General features: G+C 43.8%; 1 protein-coding gene and 1 long non-coding RNA gene across 3 annotated transcripts in view; one reads left to right on the forward strand and one right to left on the reverse strand.

The window, feature by feature from the left end:
* The window catches only part of RIOX2 (ribosomal oxygenase 2), a 365,565-nt gene that overhangs the window by 7,204 nt on the left and 334,672 nt on the right, over positions 1-23,689 (forward strand). The gene's annotated exons all lie outside the window — the stretch shown is intronic.
* Positions 2,003-17,288, reverse strand: LOC132532824 (uncharacterized). 2 transcript variants are annotated; one of them, XR_009544765.1, is made up of 4 exons: positions 17,246-17,288; positions 12,644-12,734; positions 2,484-2,694; positions 2,003-2,213 (listed from the first exon to the last, which is right to left on the reverse strand). It is a non-coding gene; the product is annotated as an uncharacterized LOC132532824 (long non-coding RNA). The 2 variants fall into 2 exon arrangements; XR_009544764.1 differs by lacking the exon at positions 17,246-17,288 and having other exon boundaries at positions 12,644-13,026.

Genomic DNA, 23,689 nt, shown 5'->3' on the forward strand with positions numbered 1-23,689 from the left:
GTTTCTCAGTCTGGCCCTCAAGTCAGCTCTGGCTGGTGAGAGCAGAGGAGAACTTTGTCTGCATTCAGCTCAGTCTTCCTCCCAGGAGGGGTAGTGCCTCCCTGCCCCCAGAGCTGGCCCAGGCCCGTATGAGTGTGTCCACAGCCTCTTGCCACACACAGCCCACCCCATCTATGTGTGTAGGACTCCCTGTGGGACCAGCTATGGGTGTTTGCAGGCCCACACACCTAGTGATGTCCCTAGCACACTGTGAGGAGGGGACTGTGAGGGAGGGAGGTCCTGAGAGGCACATGGAGTCTCCAGGGTCTCTTCACTGGTTAGGGGGAGGAGGGGTATAGTTAAGACAAAAATCTGTGTCCTCACAGCTGGCAAGTAGTCAGCACCCCACACCTCCTATGGCTGTGAAGTATCTGAGGAGGGCATCCCTGTCCACATGGGCCATTGGCAGGTCTAGATCATATATACATATATGGTTTATTACCAGGGCTTGACTGATTAGGTATGAGCTTTCAGATAAAGGAGACAGACAGAGTGAGCGAGTGAGTGAAAGTAACCACAGCAAAAGCTCTCTCCAACAGAGTGGAGGTTGGGATCCATCCAACACATGGCAGACAGTGTACTCATCACGGCCTAGAGGTATAGCAGACAAAAAATTCTGAGGGCTTTTTTTCTGGTTATTGTAGCAGCAGGTTTATTGGGTAAAGCCAGCATTCAGATACAGCAGGCATAAGCCCCAGGAGCAGGAACCAAAAGTCAGACCCAGGCGGAAAGGCCAAACTTCTGTCAGGCCCTCATTTAAGTAACCTCCCATTCCACAATCCTGTGTGAATTTAGGTCCTATGCTGTGCATATGCCCATGACATCAGCTAACCACACCCACCTGGCCCCGGTTCCCTTATGAGGTATTCCCAGCAATGCTTAACCTAGCTTCTCAGACCAGGTATTTCCAATATGGAGGATTAATTTTTGAGGAGACAAAAGCCCAGATCACGGCACCCAGGATGTTCCCTGAGCTTGGAACCAACAAGAAACAGGACCCTGGTTGCCCAGCAGTCACATTCTATACACAGACTCCTTTCCAGGTCATTTGGCTTCAAATCTTGGGACTGAAGCCTGTTCTCAGAGCAGACGTTTGGTTGAGGGAGCAGTGGAGTTGCCTCTGGACACCTTTGTGCGGGTGTTCAAAGGGAAGAGAGGGTGGCTGGGGCCAGGCTGTCACTCAGAAGTCACAACTGGCACCTCAACGCCATGTTGTGTGTGTGTGTGTGTGTGTGTGTGTGTGTGTGTGTGTGTGTGTGTGTTCAATCATGTGTGGAGGCCTGTGACTAGCAGGAGGGAAGCCTCTGGTCACACACCAGGTCAGGGCTGGCTTGTTGGTGGGGGTTTGCTGGGGTGGTCCCTTCTGCCTGAGGTCTGTCCCCAACTTGGAGGATGTGTCCCCAATCCCCGGGGAGGTCTGTGCAGACACAGGTCTGTACTGATCTAGTGGCAGAGTCAAGGGGCAGAAGCAACAGCCCTGACGGTGTGCAGGGCCCTGAGGCCAGAGTTTCTGGTGAGAACCAATATGGACATGGAGCCCCTCTTCGAGGGAAGTGGCTGTTGCCCACTGAGAATGAGGAGTCTCCACAGCCACGTGCCTTATATCCTCATCACCAAACATGACCTGGGAGGACTTCCTGCACAGGTAGCAGACAGATGCCTCCACGAGGGCTGTTGTGTGCAGTTGGTGGCAAGTGGCGACCACCTTTACAGTGACATTGTGCTTCACAGGCCTCCTAAGGACAGGGAGCCTGAGCACAGAGAGCGCCCAGTGGGCTGGGCTGGTGTGAGGCATGGAGAGGAGCCTCCAGATGCTGGTGCAGCATCAGGAACAGAGAGAGGCCTCACACCCCCACTTGGCAGGAAGCAGCAGGACAGGCATCCTGGGGAGGGGCAAGGCTAACCCCCCAAGGCCTTGGGCTGAGGTTTCATTTAGTCAAAGCCTTGAGAGCTGACTCTCTTGCATCTTTAGAACCTTGTGAAGGTGTCAAGTGGCCACAGCACTTTCTCCCACGGAGGCCCAGACACTGGAACGGGCTGTAGGTGTGGATGCCCCATCCAAACTGGGCACATCAGAAGGGCTGCCCCCACCCGCTGCACAGCTCTCTCAGTCAGCAGAGGAGGATCTGCTGGAAAGGCTTCCTTCCCATACAGGAACTGGTCACAGAGTCTCTCTGGAAGGTACTTGCATTTGTTTGTTTATCGTACAATCATGTTTGCATTGCTTTGTGTTTTTATTGACTTTTTCTTAACCAGAATGACCATAAAAAGGTTATACTTCTTCTAAATACCAGACTCCATGGTCATTTGGTGTGTCCTTAGGCTGTGCAGCCACAGCCAACCCTCACTGCCCCCCCCCCCCCCCCCCCCGCCTCATGGACCAGCCCAAAGCTGTCCCCCCATCCCCCTCTCCTTTCTCCCTACTCCTTCTCTCCCTGACTCACCTGAGCGAGCTTGCAGCTTGGCTCTGCCCTCAGGAGAGAGGGACACACTGCACTCTTGTGCCTGCTCTCCCCCTTGGTCAGGAAGCACATCCAGCAGCTCAGCGTCTCCTGGATGAGGACCTGGCCTGGCTGCACCCAGGCGAAGGGCTCAGATGCAACAGCCTGTGTGAGCAGAAAGGGCCTAAACAAGGCACCAGGCACAGGGAGGCACCTATGGCAGGTTATAGAAGGTCAGAGGATCAGGGAGCTGGCATAGACACAGCAGCCATCACACCCCCAGGGTCCTGCAGCTGTGAACACCCCCCACACACACAGCGGGAGGGTGTGCTCTGCCCAGGGAGGAGGGAGGCAGGTCTCACTGCTCAGCGCTCAGTCAGCCACTCAGTGGCCACTTATTCTGAAGCTGCTGGGGGAGACCTGTGTGAGCCGCGGGCCTTTTTTCTGTCCAGAAACAGAAGCCCCAAAGCAGAAGGCAACGGTCCTAGGGGTTACTTGCCAGGCTCTCACTGGAGGAAGAGTGAAGCCCAGGATTTAGAGGAGTAGGCGAGACACAAAAGCAGGGAAGAGTGAGGGAAGGTCCTCGCTGTGGTCATTATGTCTGGAGCCCCTGGAGAGATCTTCCTTTGGAGCCTTGGTTTCCACAGCTATGTACTAAGGTCATAGTGACGTCACATGTTGGGAGGAAGTCAAGGCCAGGATGTGGCCATGGAGGGTCCTGACACACAAGGAACTCCCCAGACACAGCTCATGTGAGGAGGACCCCACAGAGGACTCCATGTGCTAGTATCAGTCTTTCTGGGGAAGACTGATGCTACCACTACCTACCGCTATGTGCTTGTCACCAGTATCCAATTATCTCCACTATGGGGAAAAATTAACAGTAGTGACTTTCCCAAGGAGATGTGTGGAGCAATTGTCAAGGCTTAAGCCACCAACAAGGCTTGAAACTTCTCTTCACTCACTTGTTGTGGCCCCTGCAGAAATCACTGCATCCTAAGAAATGCCTGTCTAGGAGAAGGGCCCTCCCCAGGTAGGGACTTTGATCGCCACTGCTTGTCCTCATGACAAGTAATGAGCTTGTGAGCACAACCCATAATACATCTGATGCTATTGTCTCCCTACCTTTCCTCAAAGACATCCTGCACCTGCACTGTCCAACTAGGGCACATGTCAGTGGACTCCTCCCCACCCCCCAAAAAATGCAGCCATGTTTGCACTCACAGGATCCTGATATCTGTTCACAAGTCCACAACATCACACTGGTCCTTGTACTGACACCATTATGAGAACTGAATAATAAAATATCTAGATGTTTTTATTTATTTTAATTAATTTTTTACCAGAGTACTGTTCAGTTCTGGCTTATGGTGGGATTGAACCTGGGACTGTGGAGCCTTAGGCATTAGACTCTCTTTATGCTGTTCCTCCCCCAACCTCCATCCAAACATCTAGATGTTTCTCGACTTCCTCATCACTGACTTACATGATCTGTACTATATATAAATGCTGGGTCAAAGCAAAGGCAACTGAAAGATTCCATCTCATTTACTGTTGAACCCCAAGAGATAAGCTACTTGGTTGGAATGAATCTCACAAAGGAGGTGAAAAAAATTTTTTTTAAATAATTTATTTCTTTATTGGGGAATTAATGTCTTACATTCAACAGTAAATACAATAGTTTGTACATGCATAACATTCCCCAGATTCCCATTTAACAATACAACCCCTACTATGTCATTCATCATCTTTCATGGACCTGTATTCTCCCCACCCACCCACCCACCCCAGAGTCTTTTACTTTGGTGTAATACTCCAATTCCACTTCAGGTTCGACTTGTGTTTTCTTTTCTAATCTTGTTTTTCAACTTAGGGCTGAGAGTGAGATCATCCCATATTCATCCTTCTGTTTCTGACTTATTTCACTCAACATGATTTTTTCAAGGTCCATCCAAGATCGGCTGAAAACAGTGAAGTCACCATTTTTTACAGCTGAGTAGTATTCCATTGTGTATATATACCACAACTTGCTCAGCCACTCATCTGTTGTTGGACACCTGGGTTGCTTCCAAGTTTTGGCTATTACAAATTGTGTTGCCAAGAACATATGTGTACACAGATCTTTTTGGATGGATGTGTTGGGTTCCTTAGGATATATCCCCAGGAGAGGAATTGCAGGGTCATAGGATAGGTCCATTTCTAGCCTTCTGAAAGTTCTCCAGACTGTTCTCCACAGAGGTTGGACCAATTGACATTCCCACCAGCAGTGCAGGAGGGTTCCTTTGACCCCACACCCTCTCCAGCATTTGCTGCTGTTACCTTTTCTGATGTATGACATTCTCACAGGAATGAAGTGATATCTCGTTGTCTTGATTTGCATTTCTCTGACAATCAGAGACTTGGAACATTTTTTCATGTGTTTCTCAGCCTTTTGGATCTCTTCTGTGGTGAATATTCTGTCCAAGTCCTCCCCCCATTTTTGGATGGGGTTATTTGTTGTCTTGTTGTTGAGTCTGGCAAGCTCATTATATATGTTGGTTATTAAACTCTTATCTGATGTATGGCATGTAAAGATCTTCTCCCATTCTGTGAGGGGTCTCTTGGTTTGGGTAGTGGTTTCTTTTGCTGTGAAGAAGCTTTTTAATTGTATGTAGTCCCATAGGTTTATACTTGCCTTAGTCTTCCTTGTAATTGGATTCGTTTCATTGAAAATGTCTTTAAAATTTATGCGGAAAAAAGTTCTGCCAATATTTTCCTCTAAGTATCTGATAGTTTCTGGTCTAACATCCAAGTCCTTGATCCACTTGGAATTTACTTTTGTATTTGGTGAAATACAGTGATTCAGTTTCATTCTTCTGCATGTTTCAACCCATTGTTTCCAACACCATTTGTTGAAGAGACTCTGCTTTCCCCATGTAATAGTCTGGGCCCCTTTGTCAAAGATTAGATGTCCATAGGTATGGGGCCTCATTTCTGGGCTCTCAATTCTATTCCACTGGTCAGTGTGTCTGTTCATGTTCCAGTACCAAGCAGTTTTGATGACAATGGCCCTATAATACAGTTTGAAATCTGTGAGTGTGATGCCTCCGGTTCTGTTCTTTTTTCTCAAGATTGTTTTGGCAATTCTAGGTCTTTTCTGGTTCCAGATAAACATTTGTAACATTTTTTCTATTCTCCTAAAAAATGTGCTTGGGATCTTGATGGGGATAGCATTAAATTTGTAGATGGCTCTGGGTAATATATTCATTTTGATGATGTTAATTCTACCAACCCATGAACATGGAAGATGTTTCCACTTCTTTGTGTCTTTTTCAATTTCTTTGAGTAGTGACTCATAATTTTCAGTATACAAGTCTTTCACTTCTTTGGTTAGGTTTACTCCTAGATATTTTATAGTTTTTGTTGCTATAGAAAAAGGAACTGATTTCTGGATTTCAATTTCTTCTAACTTAGTGTTTGCATAGAGGAATGCCACTGACTTTTGAATGTTAATTTTATAGCCTGACACATTACTGTATTGCCTGATGATTTCCAAAAGCTTCTTGCTGGATTCCTTAGGTTTTTCCATGTATACTACCATGTCATCTGCAAATAAGGAGAGTTTGACTTCTTCTCTTCCAATCTGTATGCCTTTAATTCCTTGCTCCTGCCTGATTGCTATGGCAAGAACTTCCAACACTATGTTGAATAGTAATGGCGATAGTGGGCAGCCCTGTCTAGTACCTGATCTGAGGGGAAATGCTTCCAGTTTTTCACCATTGAGTATGATGTTGGCTGTAGGTTTGCTATATATAGACTCCACTATCTTGAGGAATTTTCCATCTATTCCCATTTTTTGTAGTGTTTTGATCATAAAGGGATGTTGTATTTTCTCAAAGGCTTTCTCTGCATCTATTGATATGACCATGTGGTTTTTGGTCTTGCTTTTGTTGATGTGGTGGATCACATTGATTGACTTACGTATATTAAACCAACCTTGCATGCCTGGGATAAACCCCACTTGGTCATGATGGACAATCTTTTTGATATACTGCTGTATCCGGTTGGCTAGAATTTTGTTCAATATTTTGGCATCTATGTTCATCAGAGATATTGGTCTGTAGTTTTCTTTTTTGGTTGTGTCCCTGTCTGCTTTTGGTATCAGGGTGATGTTGGCTTCATAGAAGCTGGCAGGGAGTATTCCAGTGTCTTCAATCTTCTGGAAGACTTTTAAAAGTAGAGGTATTAGTTCTTCTTTGAAAGTTTTGTTGAATTCATTTGTAAAACCATCCAGTCCAGGACTTTTATTTTTGGGAAGATTTTTGATAACTGTTTCAATTTCATTAGCTGTGATGGGCCTGTTCATGTTATCCACTTCCTCTTGACTTAGTTTTGGAAGTTGGTAGGTATCTAGGAAATCATTCATTTCTTCCAGGTTCTCTAGCTTGGTGGCATATAGTTGTTCATAGAAGCCTCGCATGATATGTTGAATTTCTGCAATGTCTGTTGTGATATCTCCTCTTTCATTTACTATCCGATTTATTTGGGTCTTCTCCCTTTTTTGTTTTGTGAGTCTGGCTAAATGTTTGTCGATTTTTTTAAATATTTATTTTATTTATTTATTCCCTTTTGTTGCCCTTGTTTTATTGTTGTAGTTATTGTTGTTGTTGTCGTTGTTGGATAGGACAGAGAGAAATGGAGAGAGGAGGGGAAGACAGAGAGGGGGAGAGAAAGATAGACACCTGCAGACCTGCTTCACCGCCTGTGAAGCGACTCCCCTGCAGGTAGGGAGCCGGGGTTCGAACCGGGATCCTTATGCCGGTCCTTGTGCTTTGCGCCACCTGCGCTTAACCCGCTGCGCTACAGCCCGACTCCCGGTTTGTCGATTTTGTTCACTCTTTCAAAGAACCAACATTTACTTTCATTGATCTTTTGTATGGTTTTCCTATTCTCAATGTTATTTATTTCTGCCCTAACTTTAGTGATTTCTGTCCTTCTGGTTGCTTTACGATTCCTTTGTTGTTCTTCTTCTAGGTCTTTAAGATGTGCGATCAGGCTGTTTATTTGTGCCTTTTCTTGTTTCCTAATGTGTGCTTGTATAGCTATGAACTTCCCTCTTAGGACTGCTTTAGTTGTGTCCCAAATATTTTGATAGCTTGTGTCTTCATTTTCATTGAACTCTCGAAACATTTTGATTTCTTCCTTGATTTCCTCTTTGACCCAGAAGTTGTTAAGAAGTGTACTGTTAAGCTTCCACATTTTGGGACTGTTACTAATCTTTTGTTGATTGTTAAGTATTAGTTTAATTCCACTGTGGTCTGAGAAGATGCTTGGGATGATTTCAGTGCTCTTGAATTGGCTGATGCTGTCTTTGTGGCCTAACCTATGGTCTATCCTTGAGAATGATCCATGTGGATTTGAGTAAAATGTGTATTCCAGTTTCTTGGGATGAATGACTCTGAAAATGTCCAATAGTTCTAGTTTATCTATCTCTTCATTTAGCTCCCTTATGTCTTTACTGATTTTCTTCCTGGATGATCTGTCAAGTTGAGAGAGTGGGGTGTTGAAGTCCCCTACTATGATTGTGTTACTGTTAATATATTGCCGTAGCTCTTTCAGTAGAAGTTTGATGTATTTAGATGGCTTCTCATTGGGTGCATAGATATTAATAATTGTTAAGTCCTCTTGATTGACTGATCCTCTGAGCATTAAGTAGTGTCCATTCCTATCTTTTTTAATCTTATCTATTTTAAAGTCTATCATGTCAGATATGAGAATAGCTGTTCCTGCCCTTTTTTGTGGGCCATTGGCTTCTATTATAGTTTTCCATCCTTTCACTTTAAGTCTGTGTTTGTCTTGTTGAGTTAGGTGAGTTTCCTGTAGACAACATATTGTTGGGTTGTGTTTTCTGATCCATCTTCCTACTCTGTGTCTTTTAATAGGTGAGTTCAGGCCATTGACATTTATTGATATCCAAGATTGAAGATATTTTAACGCCATTCTTGAAGAGTTTTAGAGTGTTTTGATATATGTCCTATTTGTGGTGTTCTGGTTGTTTATAGGAGACCTTTCAGAACTTCTTTCAGGGCAGGCTTGGTGATGGTTGCTTCCTTCAACTGTTGCTTGTCTGAGAAGGTTTTGATGCTTCCATCTAGTCTGACTGACAGTCTAGCAGGATATAGTATTCTTGGCTGAAAGCCTTTCTCATTGAGCACTTGATAGATATCTTGCCATTCTCTTCTGGCCTGTAGTGTTTGTATGGAGAAGTCTGCTGCTAATCTTATGGGTTTTCCTTTGTAGGTGACTCTGTTTTTCTCTTGCAGCCTTGAGGATCCTTTCTTTATCCTTATTCCTTTCCATTCTAAGTATGACATGTCTTGGTGTCTTTAGGTCTGGGTTAATTCTGTTTGGGACCCTCTGGGCTTCTTGAATCTTTATGTCTTTGGTGTTGTCTAGACTAGAGAAATTTTCAGCTATTATGGCCTGGAGAATGCTTTCTTCCTCCCCTTCTCTTTCTTCCTCTGGTAAGCCAATAATGCGTATATTGTTTCTTTTGAAATCATCCCATAGGACTCTGTTGTTGTTTTCAGCATCTCCTAATCTCTTTTTGAGATCTCTTACTTCATTTTAGTTGTCTCTAATTCATCCTCAATCTTGCTAATTCTGTCTTCAGCCTCATAGATTCTTTTTTTTTTTAATTTTTTTTCCTTTTTATTTTTTTCAATATTTAGTTATTCCCTTTTTTGTCCTTGTTGTTGTATTGTTGTAGTTATTATTCTTGTTGTTGTTGTTGGATAGGACAGAGAGAAATGGAGAGAGGAGGGGAAGACAGAGAGGATGAGAGAAAGACAGACACCTGCAGACCAGCTTCACCGCCTGTGAAGCGACTCCCCTGCAGGTGGGGAGCCAGGGGCTCGAACCGGGATCCTTACACCGGTCCTTGTGCTTTGCGCCACCTGCGCTTAACCCGCTGCGCTACCGCCTGACTCCCCAGCCTCATAAATTCTATTCTCTCTGCCCTCTACTGCTTTCTGGAGTTGATCTATTTTGTTGCCCTGCTCTGATACTGTTTTAGCTTGTTCAGTTAGTTGCCTTCTTAGCTCAGCGATTTCAGCTTTCAGCTCTCTAATAACCATGAGATAATTAGAATTTTCTTCCATATTCTCATTTGTTGTTCCTGCATTTCTGATTACAATTTTTTCACATTCTTTACTCACTCCTGTTATTATTTCCTTAGCTAATGTTTGGATGTTGAACTTGTTGTTTTGTGCTTCACCCTCTGGAGGACTTTTAGCTGGACTCTTGTCCTGGTTCGAGTCTCCAATATTTTTTCTTGTTGTTTTAACCATTTTATATATTATGTTATGAGTTCCCTTTATCAGTACTTTTCAAATTATTGATCACTATTGCCTGGATTGACTTGTGTCTAAGTAATTAAAGGTTTTACCTTGGTGGAAGTTAACATTTTTTTCAGTCCCTGAGTTGGAGCTCAGTGGTGTAAAAGCCTCTTTTTTTTTTTCTTCCCTGTAGGCTATGGGAGCCTGAGGGCTTTTAAACTGTCAATAGACTTCTTAGCTTAATCACTGACTCCTGACCAAGAGATAAAGCAGGGTGTCCCATCCTACTAGGGAAAGAGAGAGGCAGACTGGGAGTATGGACCGACCAGTCAACGCCCATGTTCAGCGAGGAAGCAATTACAGAAGCCAGACCTTCTACCTTCTGCAACCCTCAATGACCCTGGGTCCATGCTCCCAGAGGGATAGAGAATGGGAAAGCTATCGGGGGAGGGGGTGGGATATGGAGATTGGGCGGTGGGAATTGTGTGGAGTTGTACCCCTCCTACCCTATGGTTTTGTTAATTAATCCTTTCTTTAATAAAAAAAAAAAAGCAGGGTGTGGCAGAGATAATCCAGTGGTTATGCAAAGAGACTTTCACAGCCCCTCAGCTATGCCACAGAGGTATAGGTCTTCTCCTGAGTTTCCCGGTTAGATCTCTGTCCCCTGGTGTCCCTCCCTGTTGCTGCTCCAGATTCTGAGGGTAGTAGCGATGGAGACTCAGAGTTGCACTTGGTGAGTCTCTGGGGAGTCCTTTCCTCCCTTCAGCTGTCCCCTTGTTGTAGAGCAGACTGGAGGTGGTGTCTCAACTGATAAACTGCTGAACTGTTAGCAGTCACTTAATCTCTCCTTAGGCCCCTCTCTCCTCTCTGTCACCAGCCACGCGTGTTTGTACTCACGGGTGATTTACTGGGTTCCTGTGGTCATTCTAGTCCTGTCTTGTTTCGGTCCCGGGTGGTCTCCTTTGGTATTACTATCTGATCCGGGAGAGGAGAGAAGAGGAGAGGAGAGGAGAGAAAGTGATCTGCTGCTGGTAGCTCCGCCTCCAGAAGTCCTAGAAGCCCCAAAAAAAATTAAAATAGAGAATGACCCAAAGAAATAGAAGAGCCTCCATCATTCACAGGTTGAAAGGATAAACATTAAAATGGCCATTCTACCAAAAGCATTGTACAGGTTTCGTTTAATCTCTCCCAAATAGTCAATGACATTCTTCAAGAACTTGAATAAATTAGCCAAAAAAATCATATGGAACAACAAAAAAACATAATTATCATGGCACTTCTGGTGGGGAGTGGAAGGTTAAAAAAGATGTAGTTTATAATTAAAATGGACACTTAGGCCAATGGAACAGAAGCAAGAGCCCACACATTTAATGAATGTCACTAAACATATGAAAAATGGTCGAAAATCATTCAGTGGGGAAAAGTTCTCTTCAATAAATGGTGCTGGGAAAAAAACTGTACATGTAGAAATATGAAACTAGACCACTATGCAACACCATGCACAAAAACAAGCTCAAAATGAATCAAATGGCTATTAGATCTGAAACTATAAGATACATAGAAGAATACACCAGCAAAACACTTCAGGATCTTAACATTAGAGATGTATTTGGAGACTCAACACCGTGGACACGTGAGATGAAAACAGATGAAATAAATGGGATTACATCAAACTAAAAGACTTCCACGAATCTAAAGCAAACTACACAAAGATAAACAAGAAACCCAGGAACTGAGACAAGACATTTGCACTTCCCACATTCCAGGTTCACTCTGTAATTTCTACATGGGTTAAAATGTTCATACTGTTAAAATTTCCCTCCTCTCCTGAGGGTTTTGAACCCGGTGCCTCAGATTTCCAGTCAGAAAGCTTTATCATGGGGCTACCGTCCTGACTCTGCTTGTGTTTTTCTCTCTTGCCCTGACCTTCTCTGACAGATGAGTGAAAGCTGTGAAGGTGATCCTTGTCCCCACTACTCTTAACTGGAGTCTGAGGAAAGCTGACCACTTTCCTGTCGATATATTGTCCCTATGATTCTCATCCTCACAAAATGCCAAGCCAACCTGTTTTGGGCCCTTCAGTGACGCACTTGAGTTCTTTTGGAAGATATTTCCACTTAGTTGTATCTGAACTTATACTAGGAAATAGTCCTTCAAATTCACTCTTGACCCCAATAAACTAGAAACAATGCTTGAAAGTTTCAGCACTAGGTATGAGGAGAGTTGCAGTGGATTTGCTTTCAAATAAGCACAGTGTGATTAGGAATTCACCTTATATTTATTTTTAAAATTTTTAAAGGTTTTTTTTTATTATCTTTATTTATTTATTGGATAGAAAGAGCTCTGGCTCTTTGAGAGGATAGGGGAGACAGAGTGAGAGAGACTGCTGCAACTCTGCTTCACCACTTATGAAGCTTTACCCCTGCAGGTGGGATGCCCTGAAAGCCATTTAAAGAAAAGGATGGGAAGTCAGGCGTTAGCGCAGCGGGTTAAACAACGTGGTGCCAAGCGCAAGGACCAGTGTGAGGATCCTGGTTCAAGGCCCCAGCTCCCCACCTGCAGGGGAGTCGATTCACAGGCTTCAGGTGAAGCAGGTCTGCAGGTGTCTCTCTTTCTCACCCCCTCTCTGTCTTCCCCTCCTCTCTCCATTTCTCTCTGTCCTATCTAACAACAACAACAGCAACAACAGTAATAACTACAACAACAATGAAAAACAACAAGGGCAACAAAAAGGGAAAATAAATATTAAAAATTTAAAAAGAAAAAGAAAAAAGGATGAAGCACTCTCTGGACTATTCTAGCTTGAATAAAAAAAGGGAATGGAAGATTCATTTCCCACAGACATACCTTCATCAAGCTGTAGCAGATCGACAGCCAGTTTTTTCTCAAGTGAATACATCCACTCTCTGTGACTGTCTTCTTACCACCACAGTCTTGTCTGCAAAAATAAATGCCTTGTGCTCACAAAAAGGTGTGGTATGTTGTAGCAGTATGGATGTAGTTAGATAATATATGTACATGCAGAACATAATCTTACTATAAGCAAGGACCCAGGTTCAAATCCCTAAGCCCTACCTGCGGGGAGGAAGCTTCACAAAAAGTGAAGCAATGTCGCAGTCTCTGCTTCTCCACATCTCCCTCTCACCTTCTATCAAAAATAATTTTAAACACATACCCAAGTTTTACCAGTTCATTCAAAACATCAGCAACAATTCAGAATTACTATTTGCATTACTCAAGTTATGTCTTTTGTGATTTATAATTTTTGTCTGTATAATATGAGACAAAAGCATAAGGATTATTTTCTTTTAATATTTAATTTATTTATTCCCTTTTGTTGCCCTTGTTGTTTTATTGTTGTAGTTATCATTGCTGTTGTTGTTGTTGGATAGGACAGAGAGAAATGGAGAGAGGAGGGGAAGACAGAGAGGGGGAGAGAAACATAGACACCTGCAGACCTGCTTCACCGCCTGTGAAGCGACTCCCCTGAAGGTGGGGAGCCGGGGCTCAAACCTGGATCCTTACGCTTGTCCTTGTGCTTTGCGCCACCTGCGTTTAACCTGCTGCGCTGCAGCCCGACTCCCAAGGATTATTTTCATAAATATGTGGATTGCCTAGAAACAGATCCTGAGACCAGGATCCTTGACAGAGAAATCCTCAGAGTACTAGAGGACTCTGGAGAAAAGAAGGACAATTTGTGGAGAAGGCAGCAACTAGCAACTCTGAGTTGGGATCTAGTTTCTGTTAGATCTCACAGGACCACCTGGAGCCTGCAAGGTGACACAGAGCTGGTTACCGTGAGGCAAGAAGAGGTTGGACCTACATGTCAACAGTTGTGGCAAGAAGAGGTTGGACCTACATGTCAACAGTTGTACTATAAACCATTAAACTCCCAATATCATGGGAAAATAATTTTTAAAAAGTTGGGAAAAAAAGTAAAGTTCCTTTCATGGACTGAGGGAATTTTTCTGGAAATGGAGGCAGCTGGGAGAAGGGTTCTCTAAACTGATAAAGATTTGGACAGAGAAACAAAGTTAATGTGCCCAAGACTTTCAGGAATAGCCTAACTGTGGCATTACTTCACACATTAAGTAAAAACAAGCGGAGACTTGGTTTTTCATAAATAGGCAACGATGCAAAATCTGAGTATGGATAATCAGCAAACTGCCTCTCCAGCAGAGAATTTGGGGTACTCGATGGCCCTCAAAAAAGATTCCTGAAATCCGCAGTCTAGAACATGCTTTGCAAGGAGGGTGATGAACGTGAGAGAATACTGGACTGATTTTTCTGTCCTCCAAAGAGTGTATATCTGCACATCTTGACAGCAGAGTCAAACAAATAGGATGTGGAATTTAGGAAACAATAAGCCAGGAGAGTCATCGGTGCTGGTGGAAATGCTCTACAGTGAAGTCTTAGTGTCCTTCACACTGAGTTACTTAGAATTTCTCCTAGGGAAATAAAAAAAGAATTTACTCCTAGGTTTCCAAAGCCTTCAATAAAAATGTTAAGGGTGTTTTCAATGGTGGAAGCACTGGTTCCTCATTACGCTCTGGGAATAAGGGTGCAGGCAGCAGGTGTGAGTGACGGTTACGCTGTCCTACACGGTCGCCACGGTTCTCTCAGGACTGCCTCATTCACTAACGCACTGGCTACTGGTGGCTGAGACTCACAGCTGGCAAATCAGTGGAGGACGCCCACCCTCCTGTTGTAGTAGACATGTCAGTGATGATGTCATGCGTCCTCTCCTTTTACCGTTAGTGTTACAGTTACACCAAAGACTACCTTCCTAAAGTCTAAACATGCGAAATGAATCTGGCCATGCAGGATACTGAATAAAACATTGATTGGTTTGGCACCCATTGTAGATGATTCATTTGGTTATTTCTAGGTAGCCTTGGAGCAATGTCAGTGTATTCTCTACCTAAATACTGCATTCTTCCCCTTTTTTATTGGATAGGACAAAGAAATTGAGAGAGAAGGGGGAAACGTGGAGAGAGGGCAGAGACAGAGACAGAGAGACCTGCCGCCCTGCTTCACCAAGTTTGACGCTTGCTCCCTGCAGGTGAGAAGCAGGGACCTCAAACCAGGGTCCTAGTGCACTCAAGCAGGCACGCCACCACCTGGCCTGCCATTCTTCCTGTTCTTTAGAAGAGTCTTCTTTTTAATTCACCAAAGGAAAAAAGCCAAACGCTGGTAAAGGTGATGTGTCATAGAGGATGACTGAGACTTTGTGATGGGTATTTGTAGCCTTTTACCAGACAACACAAACCCTTGAACTGCTACTGTACACTGTACTGACTGGGTCTTAATTGTCTCTCAGTTGTCTAAACAACCATGCTTAATAAGTCTGTATGAATAGTTAAAATATATTTTGTCTCTTACTCCTTTTAATTCCTCAGCCTGAGCACTCCAAGTATAGTAAACTTGGTATTATCGCACTGTAACAATTTCCTGTAGTTAATCATGTTGTCTAATTAACTGAGATGTACAGATCTTCAAATAATTAAGAAATATATCTAACATGAATTCTGTGTTAAATAGAATCTAGTTTTCTTTAATGATTCAGAGGGAAATTTTACTCTTGTTATTTCTTGTTATTTGCAAAATAAACTTCCATGTAAGAAACATTTCTAGTTGACACATGCAGATAAATTTGTATTTAGAACCTAATCACCAGGGCTGAGGAGATGGCGTAGTGGTTTTGCAAAAGACTTCCCATGTCTGAGTCTCTAAGGTCTAGGTTGATCCCTAGCACCACCTGTAAGTCAGAGCTGAGTGGTGCCTGGTCTCTTATCTTTCCATTTCTCTCTCATTGAAATAAAAAGTAGGGGGCCGGGCGGTAGCACAGTGGGTTAAGCGCACATGGAGTGAAGCGCACTGACTGTCATAAGGATTCTGGGTTTGAGTCCCCGGCTCTCCACCTGCAGGGGGTCACTTCACAAGCTGTGAAGCAGGTCTGCAGGTGTCTATCTTTCTCTCCCCCTTCCCTGTCTTCCCCTTCTCTCTCGATTTCTCTCTGTCCTATCCAACAACAAGGGCAACAAAAATGAATAAAAAGAAAAAAAGGCCTCTAGGAGCAGTGAATTTGTAATGTAGGCCTTGAGCCCCAGCAATAACCCTGAAGGTAAAATAAAATAAAATAAAAAGTTTTTTTTAAAAGAACCTAATCACCAGCTTCAAGTCACTTCTCTCCCTGTCCCCTTGTCCTAGCAAATAAAATAGGAAGAGGGGGTAGGGTTGCAGGAGACTAGCAACCAAGAGTGTCTGGATCCCTAGTGGTGGTCAGGGGCCCAGACCAAATAAAAAAAGAGAGAGAAACTCTGTTTTCTAATAATATTTAGTCTATGAGGCCATTTTTGTGCTGAATGTCCATTTGCAATGAAAACAGGATAGCACGCTGTTTATACTGTGGGAAACTACAGTGTGTATCCACAGTAGTGTGCTTATGTAAGAGACAAATAGAAACACTTCCGGGTGGGTGCTCTGGGTCATCACAGATTTTTGAGAGAAATGTAAGTTTAATGTAGTTAACAAGTGTGTAAATATTATCTTTTAAATTTTGTCTTAGGCAATTAAATATAAAATTTGTTTTTATTGATAGCAGAATTGCCACTGAGGCTCGGTGCCTATATGCATTGGATCCACCACTCCCGGCGGCCTTTTTCTCTCTTTCTTTTCCTTTCTTTCTTTCTTTCTTTCTTTCTTTCTTTCTTTCTTTCTTTCTTTCTTTCTTTCTTTCTCTCTCTCTCTCTCTCTCTTTCTCTCTCTCTTTCTTTCTTTCTCTCTCTCTCTCTCTTTCTCTCTCTCTCTTTCTTTCTTTCTTTCTTTCTATTTTATAGGATAGAGAGAAGTTGAGAGGGGAGGGAGAAGGAGAGTCAGAGAGAGAGAGAGGGATTAGCACTGCTTCACTGCTTGTGATGCCCCTGCTATGGGTCTGGGCCTTGCACACGGTAATGTGAACTCAATCAACGTTACTGCCCAGCCCCAAGAATCACTTCAGTTTGAAAGGCATACAGAAGATTCCCACAAGCCAGATTTACAACATAGATCATAGTTTGTAGACCACTATTCTTAAAGAATGCTTGGCATGTAGCAGGCATAAAGTAAATGATCGTTGAATGCATGTAAGGATACAGTTAAAATTTGTACCTGAATATTAAGTAATGAAGAGGAAAAAAATCACATTAATTCAGACTTGATTAGAATTAAATAGTTAAAAATAACAATAATAACTTCATCATTATTCATCTTACAGATAATAATATACCACTTAAAGGAACGACAGAGTAGAGAATATTGACATACGCTGATCTCACATGCCCCAACTGAAGAACACAGCTTCTTTGCAAGTACTCAAGGAAAGTCTATTCACTGTGTTACTTTTTTAAAATGGAGAGTAAGGATGAAACAGAAGTCAGGAGAATAAAAGAAGAAAATGTTCAGCTCTACCTTGAGGCAAAAACTCTGGGATGTCAGATGTCAGTTGATAATGAACAGAGTTGTCAGTTGGTTCTTGGACACTGGACAGTTTAGAATGTACTGGAAATATTCAGTTACCCCAGGAAACTCTCCTTATCTGCCATAACCAATTTCCAGGGAGTTGATTAGGCTGCATAGCATGTCTCTGGAAATATCTGTCATTGTAGAGACTAAGTACTAGTATGGGACATTCAGTATAGGTCTACCATGTAGTCAGTAAGTAGTGGTTCAGTGAATAACTAGAACTTAGTGCTCCTCACTACAAATTCAGTTTTACACAAAGAGTCTGTTTAATTATTGTATCTGTATGAAGTCCTGTTTCTTCATCCTTAATGAGGAGTGATAAAACATTCGTAACTCTTGATAGTATTTTTTAAATTTATTTTTTATTTAAGAAAGGATAAATTAACAAAACCATAGGGTAGGAGGGGTACAACTCCACACAATTCCCACCACCCAATCTCCATATCCCATCCCCTCCCCTGATAGCTTTCCCATTCTCTATCCCTCTGGGAGCATGGACCCAGGGTCTTTGTGGGTTGCAGAAGGTGGAAGGTCTGGCTTCTTTCTGTAATTGATTCCCTGCTGAACATGGGCGTTGACTGGTCGGTCCATACTCCCAGTCTGCCTCTCTCTTTCCCTAGTAGGGTGGGTCTCTGGGGAAGCAGAGCTCCAGGACGCATTGGTGGGGTCTTCAGTCCAGGGAAGCCTGGCCGGCATCCTGATGGCATCTGGAATCTGGTGGCTGTAAGAGTTAACATACAAAGCCAAACAAATTGTTGAGCAATCATGGACCCAAAGGTTGGAATAGTGGAGAGGAAGTGTTGGGGGGGGGGGTACTCACTGCAAACTCTAGTGTACTTCTGCTTTCAGGTATATATTTTGCAGTAGTTTATGGATACGTGTGAACATATGCTCTCTCTCACAGAAACTGGTGTATATCTAGGTTTTGGGACTTTGTTAGAAAATGAACCACCTGGGATGGAATTAGAGTATACTATGAAAGGAAAGATCTCACCCGAGTAATGAAGCTGCAGGGTTGTCATTCCACACGTGAAGTCTCTGGACACTGTCTGAGCTGAAGCATGTTGAGGTGGCAATCGTGTTGCTCTTGACAGTATTTGACAGTATCACCAAGTAAGGGTGATTCAACTAATGGAAAAATCAAGTGGCCTTTGTTACTGTTATTAAGCATTCTTTTCAATCATAATTTATGTAGGAAACTACTTGACTCTGAGAAGTTTACTCTGTAAGAGGAGAAAATTAACAGACACAATTAGGAGCAAATTAAAATATATAATAGTAATTGAAACCATTCTGATAACTGATTACGTTTTTGGTTTTTTTTTTTTTTTTTGCCTCCAGGGTTACTTCTGGGGCTCAGTGCCTACACTATGAATCCACTGCTCCTGGAGGCTATTTTCCCCATTTTGTTGCTCTTGGTGTAGGTGTTATTGTTGTCAGATAAGACAGAAATTGAGAGAGGAGGGGAAGACAGAGAGGAGGAGAGAAAGACAGACACCTGCAGACCTGCTGCTATCTTTCTCTCCCTCTTTCTGTCTGCCCTTCCTCTCTTCATTTTTCTCTGTCCTATCTAACAATGACAACATCAATAATAACAGTAATAACTACAACAATAAAACAACAAGAGCAACAAAAGAGAATAAATAAGTATTTAAAGAAAAGGAAAAGAAACAGAGAAGCAGGGCCACGTGGTGACACACCTGGTTGAGTGCACATGTTATGATGCTCAAGGACCTAGGTTCAAACCCCTGGTCCCCATCTGCAGGGGGAAAGCTTCACGACTGGTGAAGCGCTGCTGCAGCGTCTCTCTGGTGGATTTATAGTGCCAGCAATAACCTTGGTGGCAATAAAAAAAAAATTTAAAAAGGAAGTCACTGGTCATTTTTTCCTTTTTTTTTTTCTCTCTCTCTCTCTCTCCCCTTTCTTTCTATTCTTTTTGATAAGACAGAAAAGTTGAAAGTGGAAGGAAGAAAGAAAGGGAGAGAGAAAGATAGACACCTACAAACCTGCTTCACCATTTGTGAAGTAGGGCTCAGACACAGGTTCTTGTACATGCACATAAATATATGTGTTTAAGGGGCTTAGCCACTGCCTTAGAGTTCCTTTAAAGAAAAAAATTTAATTTATTGTTTTTGTTTTTTTTAAATATTTATTATTTATTTATTTATTCCCTTTTGTTGCCCTTGTTGTTTTATTGTTGTAGTTATTATTGTTGTTGTCGTTGTTGTTGGATAGGACAGAGAGAAATGGAGAGAGGAGGGGAAGACAGAGAGGAGGAGAGAAAGACAGACACCTGCAGACCTGCTTCACCGCCTGTGAAGTGACTCCCTGCAGGTGGGGAGCCGGAGTTCGAACCGGGATCCTTATGCCGGTCCTTGTGCTTTGCGCCACCTGCGCTTAACCCACTGCGCTACAGCCCGACTCCCTATTGTTATTTTTATTTATTGGATAGAGACAGCCAGAAATTGAAAGGGAAGAGAGAGAGAGTTGGGGAGAGGATATGGGGCACCGGGTATTTGAACCTATATCCTGCAGGGCTGTAGTTCTCTCTCCTCTTCTCTCTCCCCCTTCCCTCTCAATTTCTGGCTGTCTCTATCCATTAAATAAAAAGTGTAAATGGCGACCAGGGCTTGAACTTGGTTCCTTGCGCATGGTAACGTGTGTACTTAGCCAGGTGTACCACCACCTGGACCCCAAATGAGTCTTTTTAAATAGATAATTTGTCTAATGAATGTTCAGCTCCCAGCTGTGTCTACTTGGCTCTGCTTACAGACATACTCTTGAGTTTCTGTGGATGAGAAGCATTCACTTGGTTTAGTTCATTCAGTTGTTCTCTGCTGAAAGAAGAAGAGGAGGAAGAGATGGAGGAGGAGGAGGAAGAAATGGAGGGGAAGGATGAGGAGGAAAGAAAGAATAAACGAACAAAAGACTCACTTGGGTACTTTTTATTTATACAGTTGACCTTTGTGACCAAATCCGGTGAAGGAATGCCTCTGTGTGTCATTGGAACTGTCAGGCACTCCGTAGTGTGATGTCTTGAGAGCCACTTTGAAGGCCTTATTGACCACAAATTTTTATTTCCTGAGGCTCCACAGATACTGGCTTGTCCTCTGGTTTCTCTGTCTTTTGGATTCCTGTGCATCTGTTTCCTCAGTAATAAGCTCTTAACTCTTAAATACAGAAGCTGAGCGGGATCAGGCTGTAGTGTGGAGTGTTATGCACACATGGCGCGAAGCGCAAGGACCGGCTTAAGGAACTCGGTTCTAGGCCCCGGCTCCCCACCTGTAGGGGTGTTGCTTCACTGGTACTGAAGTAGGTGTCCGTCTTTCTCTCTCCCTCTCTGTCTCCCCTCCTCTCTCTATTTCTCGCTGTCCTATCCAGCAACAACAACCGCAATGACAATAATACTAACGGGAGCGGGGGTAGATAGCACAATGGTTATGCAAAGAGACTCTCCTGCCTGAGGCTCTGAAATCCCAGGTTCAATCCCCCCTCACTATCATAAAGCCAGAGCTGAGCAGTGCTCTGATGATATATATCAACAATAATGACAATAAATGGGAAAAACGGCCTCCAAGGAGCAGTGGATTCGTAGTGCAGGCACCAAGCCCCAGCAATAAACCTGGAGTCAAAAAAAAAAAAAATACAAAGGCTGAGGCGAGAGTACAGTGCAGAAACTGACCTGGGAGGTACCTGGGACCAAACTCAGAAGCCCTGGTGAGGAGGATGAGACTGTTCAGGGCCACCACTGGCTCTGTTCAAAGTGTCAAGAAAGACAGTGACTGGGGTCTGCCTCCAGGAGGAAGAACACTGTCCTGGCCTCTGGCAGCCCTGCCCCAGGTGCCTTTCCTGGGCAGATAACACAGAACGATATGTTTGGTATCTGGTTAACTCTGGCAAAAGAACAGGACAAACATTGGTCTGGAGATGCTTAGGGCTGGGACAAAGAGGCTGCAGGCAAAACTGTGAGCCTTAGGTGGGCTTTGCTCGTCTGTGTGTATCCGTCTTGATCATTCCATCAGCAATTGAGTAATCCATGTAAACAGAATCACAGATAACGCAAGAGTCACCTCACTGTCCAAGCAGGTCTGTTACTAGAGATTTGTGAAAATAGACGTGGCTTGATAACAGGGAAAGGAAGCAAAAAGCAGTCAAAAAGAAGAAAGCAAAGAAAACCAAGCTCAAGGAAGTTTGCAGAGAAGAAGGCTGCCCTGCCCTGTCTGCGGAGCGCTGGCAGATGGGAGGCTGCCGTGCTGGGGGCCGGGGTCCTCCTCAGACCCCCATCTGCTCCCAGCTGACCCAGGGCATCCCTGGCGTTAGAGTGCCGAGACACAAATGGTTGGCCTCTAAAACACAGAGGATCAGATGGCAGATCTTTCTGAAATAACTGAGATGACTGGCTTAATAATGATATTAGAGTGACTCTGGCTCATTCATGACAATATTGAGCATTTAACAATTTGTCTGTTTGGATGCATTCTGAGGTATGGCCACAAGGTGGTAGCAAAGCACCACAACCCAAGTTGTTGCTAAGCATTCTGTGGACTGGGGAAGATTCTAACATGTGAGTTGCGCAAATTATTCAGAAAACAAGTCCTTTTTCCTTTGATATGTTGAAGTGAATTACTGATTTATTTTATGTATTTATGTATTTATTTATTTGTTTGTTTATTTATTTATTACCAGAGCACTACTCAGCTCTGGCTTATGGTGGTGCAGGGGATTGAACCTGGGACTTTGGAGCCTTAGGCATGAGGGCCTGTTTGCATAACTATTATGCTATCTACCCCTGCCTGAATTATTGATTTATTTAGTCACTTATTTACTGTTTATTTTGCCATTAGTGTATCTTTGGGTTTAGGCACCTGCAGGTTGCCTTTGTACTTGGGTAGAGGGTGTGTTTAAGGGATGGAGATAGGAGGATGGAGGGGGATGTATGCTGGAGAGAAGAGACAGAGACAGACTGACGCCACGTGACAGCTCTCTCTCTGAGGAACCTTCCCTGTGAGCTGCTCTCATATGGTGACTAGGTGCTCATACTGAGTCCTTATTTCCACCACTGAGCACCTTCACGGTTTTTCTATCATTTTTCAAAAATGAAGCTTTATTTATATTTATTAATATTTTTAAAGGATACTTTGGGCGGTTGTGGTCTCTATTCAGATGCATTCTGCAGTGTGTCCACAAGGCGGCAGCAAAACCCCACAGACTTGGGCGTTTCCAGGTTCTCCCTGGAATACGGAGTTCAGGGCTTTGTGCGGTGGGATTTGACATGTGAGGTGCACAGATTATCCACAAAAGCAGTTCCTCCTATGGTGTGTTGAATGGAGCGGCATTTAGAATTTGTATCCCTTACTGATTTATTTATTCATCCATTAATTTTTCTGCGATTGTATCCCTTTAGTTCAACAGAAGGAGGCGCTGTTCAGAAAGAGAGAACAATGGGAGATGGTATGTTGATGGAGCGAGGGATGGCGCAGAGAGGAGAGACACCACAGCACAGCCACCTCTTGTGAAGTTTCTCGGAGAAGAGAGAGGAGGGGTCCGGAGCGAAGAGGAAACACAAATCTTTATTTGCGCTGGCACCTCAGGGTTGGGTGCTAGAGAGGCAGGTTGGGCCACGTGGAGGTAGCGAAAATGGCTGCCTCACGCAGTAACCTTTCCTGCGTCTGAACACTGGAGTGAAGTGCTGGCAAGAGAGCGAGGTGCGGAAGAAGAAGGGCTTTTATAGGAGCAGCTTTCATGAGAATGGGAAGGGGGAGGAGTAACCATAGCACTCCAGGATAGGATGACAACTCTCGTGAGAATGGGAGGGGGGAGGAGTGACCAAAGCACTCCAGATATCGTGGGGATATAGACAATGTCCTGAGGGCACAACATGGCGCAACAGGCACTCCCAGAATGTCCCAACTCTCAGGGGAACTAGTAGCCTGAGGGGAAAACATGGCAGATGTGACTGCATCTGCACAATGTCCCAGCAAAGTTTCCCCTGTGCGGGGTCTCGTCTGTGCTGTCTGGGTGCAAGTGCATCTTACAGTGGGTGCTCCCCTGGGTGAGCCGTCGCCCAGCACCACAGCTTGATGAAACGTGACAGACTTTCTTCCCTTTTCTTTCTAATTTCCACCAGGGTAATTGGCGGAGCTCAGTACTTTTGGTGGCCATTTTCCTCTTTTTTCTTTCTCTTTTTCTTTTCTTTCTTTCTCTCTCTCTCTTTCTTTCTTCCCCTCTCTCTCTCTCTCTCTATTTGCTAGGACAGAAAAATGGAGAGGGGAGAAGGAGAGGGGGAGACACCTGCAGCACTGTTTCACTGCTTGTGAAGCTTTTCTTCTGCAGGTGGGGACCAGAGGCTTGAACCCGGCTCCTCATGCATGGTGATATGTGTGGTCTGAT

This window comes from Erinaceus europaeus, chromosome 14, assembly GCF_950295315.1.
Source record: "Erinaceus europaeus chromosome 14, mEriEur2.1, whole genome shotgun sequence".
In the NCBI taxonomy this organism is placed as follows: Eukaryota; Metazoa; Chordata; class Mammalia; order Eulipotyphla; family Erinaceidae; genus Erinaceus; species Erinaceus europaeus.